We start from the raw sequence: 21,087 nt of genomic DNA, 5'->3' as shown, positions 1-21,087 counted from the left end.
CAGTAATTATAACACTACATATTACTGCTTTATATTTTACACTGTCACACATATTACTGCTGTATAATTGATTCTGTTACATAAGCCTATTAACATAAATAAAAGTCTACAAAATGAGGTTATAATTGACTGTGAACCTGTATGATAGCACATGTTGTTCGTTAAACTTTCGGTGAGTATTTTTTCAGTTGGTGAAGGTTTGAAACTGGCCACACTTCTGCTCAGTAAAACCCTTTTCAATAAGTCTTCGATTACAAAACAAATAGGTGTCTCCACAGCAGGTAATTCAATCTGTACCTGGGTTAAATGTCCTGGTGTCAGCTAGCCCGTACCACTTCACAACAGGCACATAGGTGGGATTCAACCATGCCATCCTATTCACTGGTTGAGCTGGTGCTGCTCTTACAAAACGTGGAGGTATTGTAAAAAATAAGAAACCCCCCTGTTAGAGAGTCTAAAGGTGAAGGTGGTTCCTCAGTCAGTCCAGTCCACTCATCGTGCTGCAGGAGAGGACTCTGGAGTCCAGAGGAACCTAAACTTAAAGAAAAGAAGAGGATCGACAGAGGTGTTAAGGCCTTTTAATTCTTGTTGCTTCTCTGAACTCACGGTGAGTTTAGCTCAGTAATTGCTCCGTGTTTTTAGAGTTATCTGTTGATGTTCGAGCCCGTGATTAAAGTGTTTAACCTTATTAACATTCATATGATGTTTTTACACAATACAGGACATATGATGAGTGAAATAATCATCAACACCATGACTGAGTGTTTCCACCTTGAACTGCGGTGAACCAATGACAGTCTCATAAAAACAGATTCAGACAGCCAGGGTTTCATATGTCACAAACCTAAGGAACCAATCCTGTCAACTTGTGGGGACAGGGGGCGGGGCTAAATAAACCTGAAACCTTGTCAGTACAGAGAGAGAGAGTTTATATTAGCACAACCACTAACACTGTGTCAGCCACTGTCAGTTACAAGCTAACAAACAACATAAACAAATAAAAGATGCTAACTATGCTAACCGTTCTGATTCGTCTTTTAGTCTCTGATTCTGGTCTCAACAGACTCCTCATCTGATTCTGGGTCTGACTGAGTCTCTCTGATGTTTCCTCCTCTAACCATCTTGATACTCTCTGCTCTTTCACCTGTCCACCTGCAGCAGGCAGGTGGTGGGCGTGGCAAAGGCCTGATCCAGATTTCTTCAGAGTTTAAAACTTGTCTGGAGGGAAACTTTGATGTGACCACATCTCTGTACTGATCTCTCCTCACTGGTTTCCAATGCCCACGTCTCCTCTGTACTGGTCTTTCCTCAGTGGTTACCAGTTCATTTGTCTCTAAAGCTTTGCGTGGACTGGCTTCCGGTTAAAAACCAAAAGTGATGGAGGATTTTCAGGTGTTAGCGCTTCCCCTCCACTGACATCTTTAAAACCTTTTCTTCATCCTCTGAATCAGTAAAACAAAGCTAAACCCAACAAATCCATTTCAGTAAATGTACTCAGTTACTTCCCACCTGAAATAAAGGTTCACCCCCTACACCTCATAGCCACACAGTTCAATATGTAAGTGTTACGCGCAGAGAGATAGAGCTCTACCTGCCATCCATTAAAGTTTGCATTCCCATACCCAGCAGTCAGATCTCATCATCCACTAAAAGGTTTTAACACGAGGATAATGTTTATTCCAGCTGCCACCTCACTCCAGAAATGATCCAAATATTTATATGTTCATTAATCCAGAATTTCCCCTAATGCATCTCTTACAATAACAGAGCAGGCGCCTCCCAGGAAGTCGTGGGGTGTAAATGAGCAGCTGAAAGGATGAGTGAGGTCATATTTGGAAGTTTGGTGTCAAAGTTTCATGTCCCCCCTCTGATCTGATCCTCACACCTGGATCAGCGCAATGATTTCACAGCTCCGACATCCACATGTGGGGAAAGAAACAAAACGCTGGTGAGGCTGGTAAGAGAAAAAAGAAAGGTTGTCTCAGAAAATAAATCAGAACAGTGAAGTACTCCTGTCAGGTCTGATTCATAGACACAACTCAGAGCACATTAGCTTCAATTCACCCCGGGGACTTTGATTATTTTTCACAAAAGTGCAGAGATAAACACAGGAACAATGGCCCTCATTCATCTTCTGTTCTTAAAATGACTTTAAGACTTTGTTCTTATCTATATGTATGTCTTTGTGAATCAGAGTTGGATGTATATTCCAGTTTAGTGCTTTAAACGCACAGTATGCAACTTCTGCCTCTAAGGATCTGTAAATCAAAACAATGACAAAAGACGGCGACATCATGAAATACCGCGGGATCATGGGAGTTGTTGTCTTGACCACCAAAACCGTAAGCTTCTCCTGGTTTGGATTCCTTCAGTGTCAGTGGTTCAGGAAATCAAGCAGATTCTAAATGTTAAAAACACCGAATAAAGTAGTTTCACATTTAAAATCAGTAATTTGGGGCGTCCCGGCGGCTCACCTGGTAGACCACAAAAACTTAGTCCTACCCACAAAGTCCTGGATTCCAGTCCAATCCATGGCCCGCATGTCACACTTCTCTCTCTCTCTCCCCGTATCATTCCTGTTTCTCTCACTGTAGTGATCCGAATAAAAAACAAAAATACCCCAAAAAAGTTTTAAAAAATCGGTCATTCACAGACGCTCTTCAGTGTCACAGGACAGGACGTCTCCAGCGGCTGGGAGCTGAGCTGTCTAACATTTCCTCAGCTTGTTTTCGTCCGATGACTAAAATCCTTCATCTTGTTAAAACAGTGTTCTTGTGTGAGTAAGGTAAAACAATATTAGATACAGTGTCGCAACGTTTATTTTGAACTAAATAAATCATGTCTCGCCAGACACAGGAAGTTAACACGCCAGCAGCTAGCATGGTGAGCTAGACAGCAACTCAGAAGCTAATGTTACTGAAGGCCAAGGTGTGATTCTGTACAAGGAAACTGACAATGGAGCTATTCTCAAAAATGGATGAGAAGGCAGAAACACAAGCTGCTGAGATCAGAAACCAGCGTGAACAGTTGACAGAGGAATTTAAGCAGGCAATGGACAGAGCTTTGTCCAATCATCGTAAAACTTGGTAGATATGTTGTTATAGGGAACTGGCCTACCAAGAATTAACTAGCTAAAATTCAACTGCTTCTCTCTGTTGAACACAAAAGGGTTAGAAGCCGGGTGCTGATGTGTCATTCGGGGATTTTAGGGTCAGTCAGTTTTGCTCAGTATCTAGTTATAGTTGGTGTCCATCTTGTTTCCCCCTTTGTGTGTTATTTGGTTTGGCCAAGCCACTACATACAGTATGTTCCCTCATGTCTCATTGTGATGGGTCACTTTGTTCAGTCAACACATTGTTTAGTTGTTATATTGAGTTATCTATTGATCTTATATTAACATATCTTTTATAGGCCTTGTTGTTATACTTCACACATTTTTCAACAACTTGTTTCCTTATTATCTCATTGCTTGGTCCCTAACAATACTGTGCCTTAGGGTCTTGTATGGCCCACCATATATGGCAATGCTACTGTACATGTAAATACAGACTTGTTACTGCACTGCATGTACAGTTAAAGTTTTTTCCAATTTCCTGGGTAACCTGATCTCTCCCGGAGGGGTTTCACACCAACTCAGTCTCCTTATTAAATGACATTTATATATATAACTAATTTGCAACAACAAATTAATTTTGAAGGAAACATAATTCTTTTTGCTGAATTATGTTTTCTATGTGTATAAGAAAGAAATTATCTCATCAAGTCATAAAAATATATCAGTAAAATTCTCAATGACAAACTATTTCATTTATTTTTGTTGCAGAACAATCTCCACTCGTAGTGACTCCAGCTTTATTAAACTGTTTATGGCTCTTGTCAGAGTCTCACAGATCCTGGTTCAGGTTAAAGATCTTGGTCTGGTTTAGTACAGAAAAAGTTCACAATGACTTCAGACATTTAAATTAAACCACCATCTTTCACTAACCCGAATCAAAGAGCTGCTGTTGGCTAAACCATAGACAGGACTCTGGATGTGAACCTGGTGTTTGGATGTAAACCTGGTCTCTGATGTGAACCTGGTCTCTGGAGTCAAAGTGCTTTACATTGTACACTCAACACTCAGGATCTGTGTCTGATTGCAGTGCGGTCCATAAATGTAGTGCTGTATGTAATGATGGTTTTTAAATGATATAGCAATGTTCATATTTTTTATTTGGTCACATGTGAAATTCAAGGTAAAACTAAACATGTGGCTTTTTTCATATCTGTATTAATTCCAAACAAGACAGCAGTGAATCTGCATGGGCCATATTAAACTGTCCCACTGCTCTCTCCTAATAGCAGTATTACATCTTTCCAATGACAGCGAAAAATGATACATTGAAAACTGTAATTATAATGTCTAATTGGCATACTTTAATAGAATGAAGTAAATTACTAGAGCCTCATGAAATAATTTAAAAACAAAGCAATTATGCTGTACAGGCACCATTCAACTCTGATAATTGCAGTGCAGCGCAGTCTGACAGCAAACAGAATTAGACTGGGTGGAGCTGGAGGCTTCACTTCCTGTCCTTTCAGTCCACTTCTCAGTCTGTCTCTTTTGTCTGACAACCACTGTCAGAAACCCCCCCCCCCCAAAAAAAAAAAAAATCTGAGATTAAGTTACTTCCAAAACATTGTGTTGTATTATAGTGAGATTCAAATCAGTCAAAATATTTATTTTTTCCAGACTTTATATTAAACAACTATAGACGACACATGGAACGAGATACTGTCTTATTTCTCAAAACCCTCACAAATAAAACGGATGCTGAGCATTTGGTTAGAAAACACAAGGGATTAGAAGGGGACTGACTTTTCGGCTGGACTGCAACAGCAGTGCCAGCCCTATAACCTGGAACTTCCCTGACTGACTGACTGACTGACTGACTGACTGATCATATTTCCACCACTGGTCAGCTGAGTGCCTCGTCACTGAGTTGGAGTTGCTGGGGCAAACAGGTTCTATTAAGGGGCTGTTTACAGCCTGAAATGTGCCAACTTAGCACATTGTCATTAGATGTAGAGACTTTTTTTCAAACAGACTGGGTATAAATCTGGTACGTACAGTAACTGCTAAAGAAACTGGCAGATCTGAATATCATGTAAACAACAGAAACACCAGCGACTGGAGATGAGACAATACTCTTACTGCAGCACAACAATAAAAGCCCTGTTAAGAAATAAAGGGTTTCTGCCCACTGAAACACAAGAGGGCTTTAAAATTAAACAATTACAGGAAGTGACTGACAGGAGCAACTGAAAATGAGGCTTCGTACGCAAATAACACGATGATCGATTCTACATATCAAACAGAGGGAGTTAGACATAAAGACCTGCCTGTAATAAAAGTCTGTTACGTTCTGGAGTTGAAGTAAATAAAGACTAAACTATTGTGGATCCAGTTAGAGGCTGTGATCTGTGTGAGAGACAAAAATAAGAAAGTCTGTCTCTTCAAACTTTCTCTCTGAGTGATCATTTTACAGTAAATCCAGCATAAATCACAGCTCAGTCTTTGTCTTTAATTTTGTGATGTGATTTTGTCAGACAACGTGGTTATAAAATCAGGATTTGTTCATAGGCGGTCCAGACATGTACTAGGGTTTTGACGTAGTCTTGTTGTAATTGCTTTAAAGCTTTAGTGGTGGGTCTTGGTTTCAGTGCACCTGTGCAGCATGAAGTGAGGACACATTCTCTGTTCTACCCTCAGGAGTGTGAGTCAAGTTCTTAGACTCTCTGGACCCACCAAGTGTGCTCCTCACCTTCCACAAGAAAGCTTCTCAGATACGTGGAGGGTTTTTCAAATGAAGATTCTCACCTTATAATAAAAGAAAAGTCAAACTAAGTATCTAACAACGCAATGTTAATTTCTGGAAGTGGTTCAGCTCTTTGAGCTGGAGGCTGTCACTGCTGTTGACATGTTGCCAGTCAACAGATTTTCACTGATTGGATGCACCAATATGTGCATCAAACAACACAGCCTGTCTGGTTTAACCAGTCTATTCCAGACTCAGTCAGGTTTCTTCTTACTGACTTTGAAGTTTGAGTTCTACATTTTCAACCAGGTCTCCTCCAAAATATGTTTATTTACTCTCTGCTCTCTCTCATTTATCTACTCTCATAACAATATTCTGTCTCAAACTTCTCAAACGTACATCAGATATCACACAGAGATTTTAAATCAGTTTAATTTGCTTGTTTAGTTGCTACTGCTGCCTCTCAGCACATATGTGCAAATTTAGTTTCCACATATGTCTGCGCAGGCATATAATGCTGCAACACTATAGATGATCTCAGAATAGTACAAGCTAAGTCAAGGACAGCTTGACAAGCTCCAGTCTGTTCTGACGTTCATCTGCTAAAAGTTTCTCTGAAATGAAAGATGTTTACATATTTATAGATTCTGATGAATTTATACATGATGATACACATTAACACGATGCATCTTTTTTCATTTATATTAAAGTTATAATATGTAACTTTTCCACATTAAAATGTCTAAAAATGACTAGGCCTATGTTATATATTTTTTGAGTTGTGTTCTTATATTATCCCAAATGTTTCCATCAATTCTCAAACCAGAAAAATACTGGATTTTAATAATGTGAACTGTCAATGACATCATATCCTCTATGATCATGTGTCAGTGCTGTGGTTTCCTGCCAGAATCTCAAAATTTACTTTTATCTAGTTTTAAACCACATACACTTTTTACACTTTTTCAGCTCTATATTTAAACCAGATGAAGGATTTTAGTCATCGGACGTCTGGATCTGAAGTTATCAGAGAACAAAGCTGAGGAAATGTTAGACAGCTCAGCTCCCAGCTGCTGGAGACGTCCTGTCCTGTGTCCAAGTCGGTGAATCTCTTCTTTTTAAGTGATGTTCTTTATTCTGTAACAGAGACAGAATCATTCCAACAGATGTTTTGACTCCTGTCATCAATAATGAAATGAACTAAAGCAGAAAACTAGCCTGCAAACACCGAACTTAACTTAATATTATCATACACTTTACTACACACACGTCAGCTTCTCTGCTGGCCCTTGAACAGCACATTAAGACACACAGTTAACTAATAACTTTATGGTTTAGTAACCGTAACTTAACGACATTGCTTACAGACAGTAATTTCAGCTACAATAACATTACAAGGTTTCTCCTCATAGATGTGATATTTACTAAATGTGGTCATGTATGCAATTAACTACTAAGATTATTTTAACACCAAGTTTACCCCAAATTATGAATGCTTACCGGTCAGGCAGCCGGTGTAGGCGGGCGTGCATAGTGTCCTCAGTTCTACGGTCAGATCCACCCCTCACTCCTCCTCAGCTACACCCTCTCAATCAAATATGGTTTCTGCTGGTTTCAAAAAACCAACATGGCAATGGCCAAAATTCAAACTCCTGGCTTCAAAACGCTTGTTCACAAACCAATGGGTGACATCACGGTGGGTTCTCCACTCGTTTATGTGAAGCAAAAATAAATAAAGCCCTGTCAAGATGACGCAGATTAAAAGAACTAAAAGAAACAGGTCACAACAGAAGAGAACAAGTCTGAGGAGGTCGTATCTCCAGTAACACTAAAGGAAACAGAAAAACTTGTTGTTAGGGTTAAAGTTGTTACTGCTGCTACAAGTGGTGCAATTAAATGATTTTTCACATTCACTATTTAATTTATGCCGTGAAATGTTTACAGTGTAGTGTCCAGCTGTGATTGAGGAGAGCAGCACTGCAACACTATAGCGGACAATCACAGTAAAGAAAGAAAATATATACATATTATTATCCAATCAATCGTTGTTAATTTTACAGGTTTACATTAAACCCTACATAAATATTTCACCACCCTTTGTACGAGCAGGTTCACATTTTTCCTGGTGGATTTTCGGCTGTAGGAACAGAAGCTGTGAAGCTTTCTATGGGTCTCTGGAGGTTTTCATAGGTCTACCGAGAGTGCTGTAATGCACGTGACCAGAGGAGACCTTAATGTAGGTCAGATGTTTTCTAGGCATCTCTGACCACTTTATCCACCTACTGGGACCCTCAGTGAGAGAGCCACTGCTTGTCTGTCTACCGCAAATCCTGCAGTGCCCTTTCAGGCCAAGGTGACAAAAACCGTACCTAATTGTTTGGAAGGGAGCCATGATGCAGGCCTCATCTCACCGTGGTGGGGTCGCAAGGATGCGGGGTCAGATGAAATGCACAGGTGTGAGATAAAAGTTCAGCAGCTGACAGACAGCAGTTCATGCTTCTGGCTGCAACTCATCTTTGTTTGCTCTGATGTCACAGCTCCTTTCTTTTTAAAACCATGTTCCTTACAAGCTTCACAGTGAGTACCAAGGTCTTTTATGTCCAGGATTTATTGAATTTTTTTATCTTAAGAGTTATTTGTAAGTTTTGCTATCTCTACATAGCTAACATTAGCATTAGCAGCTGTTTACTTACCAGTCTAGAAGAATCGTTGTGAGTTCGGCATCAAACTTCATTCCTTTATTGACCAACTGCTGTCTCCAGAGGGGGAAACACACACCAATGTTAACTCTTGTTTTACTTCTATTTCTATCATTTCTTTTCTTCCACTGAGGATAGCATGCTAACCAGCTTTCAGACCATCCAAACAAATAAATAATGAAATGACAGCAGCTGTGAGATTGCCTGTATTAACATTTAAATGTTCTCCCCGTCCCAGTTTGGACTTATCCTCCTTTTTGTTGAAATCTGATTGGCTCAACGGCGCTCAGCGAAGTTTACTTTCCATCAAGTTTGTGTAGTAAGAGAGACTGCTCAGAGCATTTTTGGCAGAAAACAAAAGCGAAAAGACATAAGGCAGACAAAAAAAAAAAAACGTTGGCGCCAAAAAAATAAGAATTAAATAAAAGAAAAATGTTGGAACAAGATGCAGCTAAATGTGCCAAACTGACGGACCTTTTCCATCATGGTGGAAAGGTCTCTGTGGCCACTGATGAAGCTGATGAAGCAGGATGCAGAATGATATGTGTGTGTGTGTCTATATATATATATATACTTTATATCAACATAAGAAATGCACAAATGTTTGATAAATATATATCTATATATATAGATATATATTTATATATATACTTATATATATAGATATATATAGAGAGAGCCTGACCGATTTATATATACTTATATATATATATATATAAGTATATATTTACTTATATATATATATATATATAGTACTTTTAATAATGCAGTGGAAATGCTTGGGTCGATTCAAGTTCAAGGCAGCATTTTATGTTTATCTGACCCTTTGTTTTCATTCAAGTTAAATATATATGCAGTGCTGGCGTGTGTGTACAACGTGAGCAGCAGGTAACAGCAACACTTCCTAAAGTGGCTTGAAGGTCTTCAGCATAAGCTGATTCTCTTTATACCACAAAAACATTAAGATTTCAAATTACTGCAGAAAACATTTATTCTCACGCCCAAAGGTGCGAGCATCAAGGGCCTCTCCATCTCAAAGTCCCAGGCTGAATTACAGTCCCAGCACCTCCCTGCACATGTTTGATTTTGAACGTCAAGATGAAAAAAAAAAAAACTTATAATAGCTTGGACAATCACTGGCTTACACCGTCACCACTGAGATGACGGGTGTGCCGCAACAACAGCAAAACCCATGAGTTTATCCACACGTTGAAAATTTGTCTGCGACATTCAGATTAAATTATTGAACACTTAAATATCAGGCTGAGTGGACAAAGCTGTGTGTCTCCTCAACCTCTCCTGGTGCTGTCTGATAAATAGCATTAACTGAGTTAATTATATTTTATGAATAGTAAGTTTAAAATTTTCCCGAGCACCAACCCTCCGTGTGTGTGTGTTTTTGGTGTGAAGCTGCATGACAGGTGCTGTATAAATGAAGTACATTCATTCGTTCATAGCTCCTGGAGCTGTCAACTACACCTCACTGTTTTCATCAGTGCTCGGGGGTGGAGCTTCATTGTCATCATACTGTATGATCTAAATATGGAACCTGAGTCACATGATAACAGGTGGTCAGACTGTGTGTGTCACAGATGGTGTTTGGTCTGTGAGGCGGCTCAGTTTGCTGATGAAGACCATTAGATGTGGTTGAAAGCAGTGGAAAATGAATGGGCCTGACTTTAAATGACACTACTCTGCTGTTATTATGTGAGATACAGGTTTATATCCATTAAAGCTGATGTCGGTGTTGTTTATGAGATCTTTTTATTATTTTATTTTACTTAAAACTACACACAGATTATACGTTAGTTTTCTTGGCTCTCAACTGTCTTTAAATGTGTTTTTAGTCAATACTATAAACAGAATGACACACGGTGATTCAACGTTTCCCTGCAGGAGGAGAGATGAGATTTAAATTACAGGCCACAGATCATTGAACCAGGTGAATCTGAACATATAAGGATATTTTTGTGAGCAGACAAACGTTTAAACAGACATGTTTATTTTACAAAGACATATGAGGGATCTAAGCAGGACAGGATTTAGTATCAGGTTATGGTCTGGATCTAATTGACTGTTGTAAAACAGAGCCTGCTTAGTGAGCGACAAGTGCTGCAGGCAGCAGTAGCATCCTATAACTTACTGACTGCTGGTACTTAATATATAATGCAATATTCTACACTGTGCCATTTGTCATTTGAAGCGAGACAGATTATGGCTCAGGGCAGTGCATCTGTCGAAGAGGCTGCTGGGAAATGGACTAAAAGCTCCTCCAGCTGAGCCGAGCCAATCACACGCTGAACCCTAGATCACCCTCACTCCTCCTCTGGAGCGCTCGGCCTCACACACACACACACACAAACACGCTTTCTTGCTGCTTTTCAGTCACACACACACACACACACACACACACACACACACACACGCACACACTTTTAGCTGGCTTTCTCCCCATTTTTCTTCTCTCTCTCTCAGTCACACACACACACACACACACACACACACACACACACACACACACACACAGAGTAAACTGTTCCCTGCTGGTTTATCCCTTCATACAGGAGTTAGCCATTTCCCTCCTTGTAGCTCACCAGCCTGGACACAGAGCAGCAGCAGCGTCTGCCCGGCTCAGCCCTCTGTTCCCCACTGGTTTCTGTAGCATCTCCTCTCTACAGGCAGCCTGAGCCTGGTGGGAGTCTAAATGAGCCATATTGACATCCTACTGGGGACAGTCTAGTTGCTTTGACAAATCCTCCCTGGCATTTATCAATCAAGTCGTCCTCGGCGGAGTGGAGACCCTCTAAACAGCCGGCCCCACCTAGGGAGAGGCCGAGCATTTAGAGTGGCTAAAAACACGATTCAATTTGTGCCGGGCATCGCTGCCACTCCCTCCGCTAACAATTTATGCGCACGTGCCACAAATTAAAATGAGGGGGAGGTTAGGGAATTGTCAGCCTTCAAATGGCTGACATAAGTTACAAGCAAAATTTTAATTAGCCAGGAGGAGTGGGGTGATAATTCAGAGGGGCCCTGTTCTGTCAGGGGGTTTGTCTACATTGTGTTTCTCCTTTCAGGAGGCATCTGGAGGCCCCAGAGAGGCCCCTTAAAAAAAGGTCTACTGAGGATAAAACTACTTGTGACACACAGAGAAATGTAGGGACCTCCTCCACGTTAACACCCTCAGCTGAAGTGATATTCATACTGAGGTGGTTGAGGAGACTCCACTGCTTCCTGCCCTTTTAGATTTTTTGTGTGGCTGTAGGTCAACCCAGCAGACTGCCATTCATCTTATTATTGATGTATAAAAAATGAATCTGCAGAGAATTAAAACTTGTAGCTTTGGTTTGGCAACTGATGTGCAGTTATCAGGCGTTAGCAAGATAAATAAAGCAGCTTTTACCGATACTGTGTTAACCGTGATGGATTAAAGAGAGGTAATATTACAATGCATCACAGGTGAGCGGTGGCTGGAAATCACCGGGGAGGTGGAAATGAATATCTGCCAGTAACTAATTGAAATATTTCTGTCTCAAGAAAGAAGTTGAATTAGAAAAAACACAAAACAAAAAAAAAAAACAGTGGACAACATGCAAATTCCAGTTGTTTCTCTCTCTCTTCTCTGTGTCCTGATTCGCTGCAGCTTGTCTGTGTGGTGAAGCGTTTTAGGAAGCCTGTGTCACCGCTGCAGAAGCTAATCAGGATCATTAATATTTCAGAGTCCGCCACGCCTCTCCGACTGTTATCCAATCTCTGCTCCTGTTCCACACAGCACTTTATGTCGCCATTATTTATTTACTGATAAAGTAGGTGGCAAGGTAAACACCCTGCTGGGCAGGCTGGACGGGGTGGGGTGGGGGGTTGGGGGGGGGGGGGGGGGGCTGCTGCCGATGTGGGGCTGGCAGTTGTAAGAGGCGGGAGAATAGAGGGGGTATTAGAGATCTGCCCTTTGCCCTCCCTCCCTGTTTGGGGGTGGGGGTGTGTGAAGGAGGGGTGTAAATACAATATTCAGCAGAGCACAAATGTTGTTTTATGTCTTCTGTATGTTCTCAGTGTTTGTACAGGAAACACAGAGAGGACGACACAGCTGGAAACCACATCTGTCCCGCTCTTCTTCTGTGGTCTTAGTTCAGTAACAGTACAGGATACATGTCTGCACGTTGTTGATAAGTGTCATAAAGATGCCACATCAGATCCAAACCCCAGGCTGACTCCACAGTTTAATTCGGTTTCCAGTTTACTGATTTTATACATTTTAACATCAGCGTTCTCATTGTGTTTGTGGGAGAGCTGACGTGTGCGGCTCTGAAAAAGTCTCGGCTGAGTTATATTCATGAGAGCGAGTCGGCAGCTGAGCAGCGTCACACTGACGACTTCTTTTGTGTGAAAATCAAACCCAGAAGACTCAGTGAGAGAAGGTGGACACGCTGAAAAGGAAAATGCGAACTTGACAGCTTCTTGAATTTTTAATGCTGCTGTTAAGAACCCCCACCCCCCAACCCCCACAGCCACCCACATCCACCCCACTCCACCCCCACCACCCCAACAAACATCTCACCAATATGAATATAAAATAATAAAAGAACATCCGCCCTGGTGAGGATGGACTGAGGCCAACAGTGACCTGCACTGACCTCTGACCTCTCTGTGTCCATAGAGTGGCGCAGGGGTGATGTCTTTTTGTTAGTTAGCATCACCCTGGTTCTCTCTACAAAAACCCAATGGGATTTTTCCATCGTCTTTTGGATTGTTACAGAAAGTAAACTGTGTGAAAAACAACAGTTTATGATACTGAGAGGTTTTGTTCAGCAGGATCATCTTCACTAATGAACATCACTTTATGATGTTAGAAGCTGAAATTCAATCACCAGAAGTGAAAAGCTAATGTACAAGCACTGCACCCCCAGTAGAAGAATGTTCTGGAGTAAAGCACATATCTTATTTTTAATATACCAGTCCATGTAAGACTATATAATTAGATACAATATGTGTGTGTGTGTGTGTGTGTGTGTGTGTGTGTGTGTGTGTAAGCTTATGCTTATGCTTATTATTGGCTTTTGTATTATTGAATTCTGTGGCCTTAGTTTTAGATTACATAAAACAGTGCCTGTTATAGCTTATAGTCCTACACTCATAGAGGACCCCAGTAATGAGTCTTGAAGTCTGGCAGGAAGTGACCAGTCAACATCTCTAAATGCCCCCCCCTCCCCCCAATCAAAGCATTCTAGAACCGGTCCTGGTCCTGGTCTGACTGAGGTTCGAACATGTGCCTGAGTCTCTCTGCTCTTTCACCTGGAGCAAGCAGGTGGGGGGCGGGGCACAAGGCCTGATCCAGATTTCTCAATCAGAAAAGGTGGAGTAGATGAGCCTCACTTTTTATGTGGGAGGATCATATTCACGAAATATGAATCATAGCAGAGGATTCAAACCACACACTGGCCTCTAGCTCCTCCATCTATGACACTTATTTTATACATATGACATTTATTCAGTGATTCTCTTGCTGTTTTTTTTATTTCAGATGGAAGCAAGGAAGCGTGACACATGCACCATTTCAATGTGTTTATTTTACAACATCATAACCTCCTGTTAAAGTAGATCCACAGTAAATGAACTTCTTGAACGTGACTTCCCTTTGCACACGTATGTCATCGCTATTCAGCTTCATTCCCTGCTGGACTCAGAGCCTGGTGTTTATGTCCTGCAGGCTCTCCTCAGTATCAGCTGTAGTTTTCAGCTTTATAAAAATCCACTTCGTCATTAACAGAATTGTCTGTCTCACTTATTGGTCAAAGGTCTGATTGAAATCAGATTGAAGCCACTTCTAAGTGAGTGAAAGTATCACAGGGGCTCAGTAAATGTAGTGTTGTCTTTCAGGATGTCGATGTCATCAGATCACACATTTTCATCCGCACAGTCGTAGCTGCTGAGGTGGGAGATAATTTGAGGGTGACCCTTGTTATCTGACGACAGGAAGTTGCTGCCAAAAGGTTTTCTACTTTGTATGAACACAAAATTACCCGTCCGAATGCATAACTACCTCTGCTTATCTTAATTCCAAATAAATCACATACTTTTGTTCCACTTTTAAAACGATATTGCCACATAAATGAAAGTTCAACAAAGTAAAATCGGCTGCATTTCCATAAATTTCCCTAATGGAGTAATCCCTCTCAGACAAAGGACAAAATTTGCAGGATACTGTTGCGTTTCTGCCTTTCATCCCAAGCTCCCTGATTTTCATATAAAAGTCTTTTTTGGAGGCACTCAGTGACTTGGCAGACAACACAATGCTAGTCAAGAGCAACACTGACTATGGATATTCATTTATGGCTTGATTTTAGAACGCCACTTGGAAAACAATAAAATATTCATCATCAGAATACAAATAAAGCTGGAAACAGCTGCTGGATGTACACAGGATGCTCAGCCCTGTCAACTGCTGCGGCATCATTTCATTTTATAGGCCGCTACATGTCTCCTCACCGGCTCCTCAACCCCCACATGTGGTTTACATGTTTCATGTACATGCAGGAGGGAAGACCTGTGCACCACGCTGCTGTTCATACATATACACTGACAAAATCTAGAAGCAGAAAAAATGATATATTAAGGCTCCAAAAATATATGTGGAAACCCCGATCTGTTAGAATCATTCCTCTATACCTGGTCTAAATGATCATGTTTTTTGCACTTGGAAACAAAGCGGTTTAAGTCATGTAGGTGACCTATATATTACAAACTCACAACATCCCTGCATCAAGTCAGGAAGCATTCGCCTGACATATGACATCATATAACCTAACACCTATTGCAAAAGCATTTTCCACTGTTTTCCCAGAGGATGTTGGGAAACATCGGGAACCTGATCCGCTGATAGAGATTCTAGGAGCAACTAGCTGTTTATCTTCTACCGGTTAATATGAAAAATGCCTGTCTTCTTTGGAATGGTGACTGCAAAAAAAGTGAATTCTATGAATGTGGAAGCTGGACTCTGTACCCACATATGATTTGTGGTTGGGAGGAATGGCAAACACACTACCCCCCTGGAGAGACTGAGATTTTACAGTGATGATAGAGGAGGTGTGTTTGATAAGATCTGGGACCCTTGCTGCAACATGCTGTGTATTCTGTTTCCCTTTTTCCTCTCTAAAGGTACTGTAACATGTTTTTGCCCGTTTTAAAGAAACACTAGCGTGCTCTTAATTTATCCGGGACTGTGTGCTGTGTTTGTTTGTTTGTTTTTGAGGGTTTATTTTATTTTATTTTATTTTATTTTATTCTCCTTTTGTGAGTTTTCATCCTGGCAGTACCTGGTCTGGTCTCTCGGGTGGAAGCCTGGAGAACGTGGTTAGTTTTGGGATCCGTTGTTGTGTTCGTGCTGTATTTTTGTACGTCTTTTCAAACATCAGGTTTTCGCTGCAGCCGCCCCGAAACTCTGGGACGGTTTACCTCTTTTAAATAAGTGTGTGGAGATTTTTAAGGTTAAATTCAAAACCCACGTTTCCTCAGGCTGTTGAGTTTTCTTAAGGTTTTAGCTTTCACTTTTAGCCTCTGTGTTTTTATTTCAAACCGTTCCCTGTCTTTTTTGACTGTCTGTTGCTTTTGTTTCCTTCTGGCTTGCACCATCTCAGCTTATTTCTTCTTTATTTTTTTTTATTGCACAGCACTGTGGTCAACTCTCTTTAAATGTGCTTCATAAATACATTTTTTCCCATGATTATCATATTTTAAATCTTGACAATGTTTGTCATGGGTCATGTTAATCAAAGTGATTTTTCTAACTGATGTCGCACCAAAATCTTTACGAATGATCCCCTGGGAACCCTGAATACATGTGAACACACACAGCAAACCTCACTGTACTCCGGCAGGGTCAAATGGAAATGTTTGTGCTTATTTAGCTTTTCCACCAAAACTGAGCATGTGGGTCTGGGGTCCTCGAAAACCTCCAGACTCAGTGAGGCAGAGACACTGCATCTTGATGAGAGTCTAACAGTTCAGTTTTCTGATCAGATACTCCTGTCAGCAGGATGTTTGTCAGTTCCATGCAAAAGCCTTACAAATGGCTTTGTCCCCCCCCTCACTCCCCAGAGACATTAGTCCTGTTCTTATGAGGAAAACAAATGCACAAACAACCCATTCTCACTGTCTCCAAAAACCCAACCAGCAGTGAATGTGTTTCACTCTGAGGACAGGGGGACAGACAGGGAAATGTCTAGTTAACCAGCCCACCCAGCCCCCCCACGCTACCCCCCCTACCCCCCTACCCCCAGCGGTCCAGCTGGAAACAAAACAGATATGTGCACACAAAATAACAGCCCCCCCCCCTCCAACCTCAGCTGGTGCCACCATGAACCCTGAACCCTGACTTGACCTTGTCTATAAAGGCTTCTCTCTCTCTCTCTCCCCCCAGGTCTCTTGCCCTCACCCCTTTATTTTCCTCCTGCTGTCGCTCAGGTTCCTCTCAGCGACTCTTCCTCAAAGAGCCAAGCGGCAGAGAGTAGGGGAGGTACCAGTGTTACTGTACTTGCTGTGGCGGAAACGATTTGAAAATGAATAATGCTTTTTGAGTCCCTTGAGGCACTTATGTCTTTCTCACTTTCCCTCTCTCGCTGCCTCTCTCCATTTGTGAGGGAGGTGTGGGGTGAGGCCTAATTAGCATAAAGGAACAAGCAAACTGCAGACTCTGAAAGAGCTAACCGGTGGGTGGATTACGTATGTCATTGAATGGGGTTCTGTTGTAAATGATGGGGTGGGGTGGGACCTCATCCCCATCTGGTCTTTTTAAAGAATAACTTGTGGTAATTACCCCCCAGACAGCATTGTTGAGCGCCCGGGCCATCCAGCCAGGTGCCTGCAAGCCCCGCTGTGTCCGGCCATTCACTGGCACTGCACACTGCCCCGCAGAAAATGGACCCAAGGTCACCACCTGATTTTTCAGACTCCCTTTTTACAGGATTTTGAATAAATACAGACCCAGTGCAGCGTGGAACTTAATCCCAGTGTCACCACAGCCAACATTTTTTGGATGTAAGAATAGGAAGATTTTGATTTCTAGATCCTTTTTCTGTCAACAACATGTGCTCAAGCTGCTGAAAAAAACCAAGCAGCACTTCTCTCAAACTCACTGTATTGTTGCAACAGTGATTATTCAGGGTGTGACAATAAATCCACGACCTCTTAAGAGTGTCCCTCTAAGCTCCCTGGAGAGCTCTCTGTTGGCTGAGTTTGTTTGACTGCCCTCTTTCAGAGAGGAAACTGGCTGCTCACCACTCTTGACCCTCCTGAGAGAGAAGACAAGTCCGGAGAATGGCTCAGATAAAACTCCTGAGGGGGTTTCCTCCGCCTCTTTATGCTTTTTTTTTTTTTTTTATTTCTGGAGCTGCTGCTTATGGACATGACAGGGAATTGATTTTATCTGGTGGTATGACTGGGGACAGGGCTCCTGTCCTTACCACTGCTCCACAGGTCATCTTGTAAAAAAATATCAACTGGAAGCTGGAGGGAAATTTTGGCCTTTTGAATACAACAAGCTCACATGTTGACGTCTGGTGCTACACTAAGTTTAGTACCTTAATCCCTGATTGCACTGGTTTGGGTCCGTAGCCTCACAGTGGCTGCTCAGTCAGCCCAGTTTGTGATTAACAGTGCTCCCAGTAAACAATAGGTGCTTGACCTTTGCCACCAACACATATAGAAGGTCCCCAGGCTCTCCTCAGCTTTTCATCTTTATTCATGAGGCAAATAGGAACAAATGCAGAGCAGCAGAGGACCTTAACTGTGCTGCACCAGGGAATAACATTCATCTACATAGCACGGCGGGTCCAAGGTAATGCTGGTCCATTGTTACTCTCTATCCAAGGACTTATTAATAATGTCCGCTGGAGATGGGAATCAGCATATGCACTCAGTGGGCAGTTTATTAGGTACATGTTGTCTAATCCAACAGTGCTGTAAGAAACCAATAGAAACATAGGTTGAAATGAGTCATTATGGCGTTTTGGGTATCTGATTAGCAGATAGACCCTGGTCGAGGAAGACCCCCAGCCACCACCCTGAGGCTGGTTCTGCTAGAGGTTCCTTCCTGTGTTTGCCCATGGTGGAACTGTTGCTTTCTGTCTAAAACATTCTAAAACACTCTGTAAAGTGCCGTGAGATAATCTGTGTTATTCAAATAAAATGAGATTGAATGGATGGATGGATGGATGGATGGATGGATGGATGGATGGATGGATGGATGGATGGATGGATGGACAGTAATGGCAGCTTGTTTACTGAAGTCTGATACTGTCATGGCTGCTGACAGGTCGCTACCTGTCTACAAACAGACGCCGCTGGCTCTATAGTGGCCTCCTGTGAGAAGCAGCAACACTATTGATTCTTTATCAGAGCAGGCAGGTTCACAGAGGCCGGGCCGCTTGGAGGGAAAAGTGTCAGTTATCTGTTGTGACAAAGCACAGCCACTAAACACTGTCAATGTCCTGCTGCTTGTCCTCACAAATACCTGACCCAGTGGCATTCACCAGCGTACGCTCAGGAGTCAGCCAAGTGCAACAACGTACACACAGAATACCCTTTATAACCCCCGTCTGGTTAAAGGTCACACTGTATAACAGTCAAAACAAGAGATAGCGATTTTCATTTTAATGAGGTAGCAGCCGTGTTTCAGCCTTTTCATTTCAAACCATGATTTTGCTTCTTTTTTTTTTGTTAAGAACCTTTTTGAATTCTTAACAGATTAGAAACTGCAGTGCAGATGCATTGAAAATAAAAGCTGTTGGATTTATATCCACATGTAAAGACCAGAGAAAAAACAGGTGATCAGGATTATCAAGAAAAACATTTGAGTCAGGGGGCAGAACTCCTGAGGAACAGACACATGGCTCTGGTGGATGACCTAAACCTGTATCATCCCGAATGAGGATCAGCAGCCCAGTATCTACATCAGAACTCAGGGAGAAGGAAGGATGTGCAGCACGTCAGGCTGTCACGTCGTGTCACTGTCCAACAGTTCATTTTTACCTTAAACAGGCTGTGATTCCAACTCAAAGATTGGAACAATAAAAAAAATATTGTCTCTGAATGTAACACAGGGTTTGCAGAATCATCCAACATGTTACTGGATGGTAAAGCTTTGATTGATGTTCAATTATAGCATTTCTTTAAGAGTTAAAGTGTCTCGCTCCACTACTGCAGAGCTGAGTCATATCTGAAGCTCATCTGGACAAAAGCTGGACGGTCAAATAACATCTGTAAATTGTAGCATCTGACAACAGTCTGAATTTGTGGCGTTTTATACATCTGTGAATTTTAGCATCAACAGATAGTCTGCATGTCAGGCACCTAGGGGACATTTTTCGGTCCATAAACGTTTCGATAGCTCAGTACCCAGCACTGGTCAGAGGAGACTGTTTAGAGAGATTTTAGTCAGAACACAAACTAAAACAATAAAAGCAAGGAGATAAAAAAAAAAAGGGATTGAAACAGAGAACCCCTTCCTCTCGGAGTCCTATCTCAGTCTCTGTCTGGAGGGTGAGGCCTGGCCGAGCTGCAGGGCTGAACGCGGTGCTCAGCAGACTGACAGAGCCAGTTAGTGACCTGCTGTGGAGTGTCCTAACATCTGCCTGAACAGACAACCCTCCGCAGGGTCCTGCTGGTGATTATTGAGTATTGACAATTGAGGGACATTCCTGAAGGGACAAAAGAGCCGGGCAGCAGGGGGGGAGGATCTTAGTGTCATAAATGTGTCAAGGAACCCAAGGTATGTGTAATTGGACCCAGTGAAAACCATCATTAGGTCTGAGAACTCATTTCAGCTCATCAGTTTCACCCCAGGACTGTGCAGGGTTCAGCTCGTATTAAAAGTCAGGATCGGTTTTTCATTATTGTCAATCAGGAACTGTTTTAAATCCAGCCTCAACATTCAGAGTTCATTCAGGACACAGTGAGGGCTTTTAGTTTCTTATATTACTGCTGATGTTCACCTTTTTAACTCACTGGTGTTTGAGATTAAACATGTTTCATGTCTCTGTAGATCATTAGAGCATATTGAATTAGGTGTTTAAACAAAAATCAGGAAGCAGCTCCATGATATGTGCATAGAAAATAAAAACATATATGTAAAAATTATATATGAAACCTATTGGAATAATTTCATATATTGACATATATGTCTAGCCCATAAAAATATGTATGTGTATGTGTGTATGTATGCTTATATTATAGAATGTTATGTAAATATATATATCTGGTTATATATATCTATATATATATATATATATATATATATATATATCTGGTTATATATATATATATATATGGAGATGGATATATATATAGATATATATATATGGATATATATATATATATCCATCTCAAAGACTGTCAATATATGTTGATATTATAAACAGTAGGTTCCTAAAGTCTGACACCACTTTCCCAAAATGAGAAGATAGACATTTTTTATATGAATGAGAAAATTAATAAGACATACATGTATAAACATGTAGAATTTTTATATGTATGTTGTTTCAATAAACTTGCATATATAAATTTAATATACGTATATAATTAACAAATATGGTCAA

The sequence above is a fragment of the Seriola aureovittata genome, chromosome 5 (genome assembly GCF_021018895.1).
Source record: "Seriola aureovittata isolate HTS-2021-v1 ecotype China chromosome 5, ASM2101889v1, whole genome shotgun sequence".
Lineage (NCBI taxonomy): Eukaryota > Metazoa > Chordata > Actinopteri > Carangiformes > Carangidae > Seriola > Seriola aureovittata.
This window is presented reverse-complemented; position numbering follows the sequence as displayed.